Source organism: Bos taurus, chromosome 15 (assembly GCF_002263795.3).
Source record: "Bos taurus isolate L1 Dominette 01449 registration number 42190680 breed Hereford chromosome 15, ARS-UCD2.0, whole genome shotgun sequence".
Lineage (NCBI taxonomy): Eukaryota > Metazoa > Chordata > Mammalia > Artiodactyla > Bovidae > Bos > Bos taurus.
The window spans coordinates 39,160,640-39,163,545 of record NC_037342.1 but is presented as its reverse complement, the minus strand read 5'-3'; the positions used below and the strand labels follow the sequence as shown (position 1 = coordinate 39,163,545).

At 40.0% G+C, this 2,906-nt stretch overlaps 1 non-coding gene across 1 annotated transcript; it reads right to left on the bottom strand.

The window, feature by feature from the left end:
* Positions 1–1,361: 1,361 nt before the first annotated feature.
* LOC112441720 (small nucleolar RNA SNORA3/SNORA45 family) lies at positions 1,362–1,491 on the bottom strand. The gene has a single exon (XR_003029578.1). It is a non-coding gene; the product is annotated as a small nucleolar RNA SNORA3/SNORA45 family (small nucleolar RNA).
* Positions 1,492–2,906: the final 1,415 nt, after the last annotated feature.

Below are 2,906 nucleotides of genomic sequence, written 5' to 3'. Positions count from 1 at the left end.
ATGTATGGATTGAGAGTAGGACCATAAAAAAGATTGAGCACCAAAAAATTGATGCTCTTGAATTGTGGTTCTAAGGAAAACTCTTGAGGGTCCCTCAGACTGCAAAGAGATCAAATCAGTCAATCCCAAAGGAAATCAGCCCTGAATATTCACTGGAAGGGCTGAAGCTGAACCTGAAGCTCCAAAACTTTGTCCATATGATGTGAAGAGCCAACTCATTGGAAAAGACTCTGATGCTGGGAAAGACTGAAGGCAAAAGGAGAAAGGGGTAGCAGAGGATGAGATGGTTGGATAGCATCACCGACTCAATGGGCATAAATCCAAGCAAACTCTGGGAGATATTGGAGGACAGAGAAGCCTGGTGTGCTGCAGTCCCTGGAGTTGCAAAGAATCGGACATGACTTAGCAACAACAACAAACCTCATGGTGATTCCTATGGATATTCAATGAATATTTTCTAAGATGAGCTGCAATAGTGCTATTAGTTCTTGGTTCTATCTCTTTGGTCTTAGGATAATGGTTTCCTTCATCTGACACCTGCTCCAGCACCCCTGGAAGTCAGACTTCCTTTGACAGTAAGCTTTCTTCCTCAGCTGCTTTCCTTGCAGGAAGGGCCTGATCCTTATCCTACAAGCTTTTTGAATGTCTCATAATTGTTTCAAACTCAACATGTCTAAGATGCAATTATGGATGATTTTTTAAAGCCTATATATTCTCTACTTGTAGTCTTCCCCATTTTAGCATATGATGCCACCATACAGTTATAAAAGCCAAAAACTTGAGCATCAACCTGTTATTTTCATTTCCAAAATACATCTAGAATATTTTCACTTCTCTCCATGTATCTCCACCAGTACCATCCTAGTCTAAGAAAGCTTTCTTTCATTTTGACAGCTGCAATAGCCTTCTAGCTGAACTTCATGAACTTCAAGATTTTAAGCTTGTTTACTTATATACCCAATCCATTCTATACACATAGTAGGAGTAAGCTTTTAAAAATATAAATCAGATCACAACATCCTTTGGTTTAAAATCCTTCAATGGCTTCTAATTTACTTTGGCTAACAGGTTTTGTTTGTTTGTTTGTTTTTTAAGAAAGCACTTGTTAACATTTAATGAATTTCCCAGCATGTGGCTTCAAGCCACCAGGCCATAAGCCCCACCTACACCCTCAATCTTCTCCTCAGCTCTTCTGCTGAAGAATTTGGCCTTCACAATGACAGGCTGCTTTGGGAGCTTTCCCTTCCCCCCGAAACTTTGTAGTAACCCTAGAAGAACAGAGAAGAGGATTTATAACGCACCATGGCCAAGAATATGAAAAAAGATGCCGGCCAATCCACTCCATCTTGGAGCCAGTGAGGGCATGTATCTGATCTGAGCACTCCTGGGGGCAATGATTGCCCTCACCAGTGAACCAAGAACAGCAGATTTTCTCTAAGGACTCTAGCACACTAGGACAAGAGCTGTCAGGATGTGACTCTAGTCTCTAGTTGGATAACTCGTTTCTTGGGTGCCCTCCAATGCCCTGTAAGCACTGCCTGCTTACCTCTCCAGTATCACCGTGCTCTTTGCTTAGTATACTCTAATCTCATTGGCTTTCTGTCAGTTCCCAGGCTACACCTAGCTCTTTTCCTGCCTCAGGGACTCTGCTGTTGTACTTTCTTTGCTTGAAATGCTTTTGATAGGGCCATTTCTCTCTTATTCTTCGTCCCTTGACAAAATTTTAAGTCTTTAAAGTGAGGTTTTCTGTAAACCCCCCATCAATGGTAGTTATCTCTGATATTCTTCATTTTGGCAGACTTTCTTTACAGAAGCCTGCAATTATTTGCTGTAATTATCTTGTTATTTGTGAAATTTCTTGTTACATGTCTCTTGTGCAGGAAAGTAAGCTTCATGAAGGTGGTGACATTGTCTCTTCTTGATTATATCACTAATCCTTGGCATACAGTAGGCCCTGAATAAATATTCTTTAAATGAACAAATGGTTGAATGATCTCCCACTTAAATGAGAAGGCTATGAGATCCAGGATTTACCTTGGTTCTCATGCCATTCAGGTGACCACTTATCCAGCTCAGGCCAGAGAGAAACTATAGAAGATGTTTGAGAACTATAGAAGGAATTAATCTTTTTGCAGTGAAACTATTTGGGGACTTGGAGTCAAGAGAACTGCATTCCAGTTTGAGAGAGTGACCTAAACCTGAACAGGGATCATGTTGCCTATCTGGATACAGCCCCAGTGTCTTGTATCCATAATGTCTGATACAGAACAGATGATAAAAATATGATCACTTAATTAATAAAGTCATAATATTACCTTATATGATTTTTACAAGGATTGCATTAGATGTCTTTGTGTGTTTTTCATATATTATAAATGTTCTTTAAATGTTTCTCTCATAGAACACATAGTTGAAAAAAACACAGCTGCTTTCTTAGTCAGAGCAACTCTGAAGAACAAAGTTGGAGGACTTACACGTCATGATTCAAAATGTACTAAAAAGCTAATCAAGGCAGTGCAGTAGCAGCATAAGACATGAAGATCAATGGGATAGAACTGAGAGTCCCAAAATAAACTTTTATTATCAGTTGACTTTAAATTAATTAATTATTAATTTATTATTCATAATAAATCAGCTATCTATTGTTATTGGTTGTGCTGGGTCTTCTTTGCTGCCCACAGGCTTTCTCTAATCATGGCTAGTGGGAGCTACTCTTCATTGCAGTGCTCGGTCTTCTCATTGCCGTGGTTTCTCTTGTTGCAGAGCACAGGCTCTAGGCACCCATGCTTCAGGAGTTGCAGCTCTCTGGTTCTAGAGCCCAGGCTCAATATTTGTGGCACATGGGCTTACTTGCTCTATGGCATGCAGAATTCTCTCAGACCAGGGATTGAACTTGTGTCTAAGAT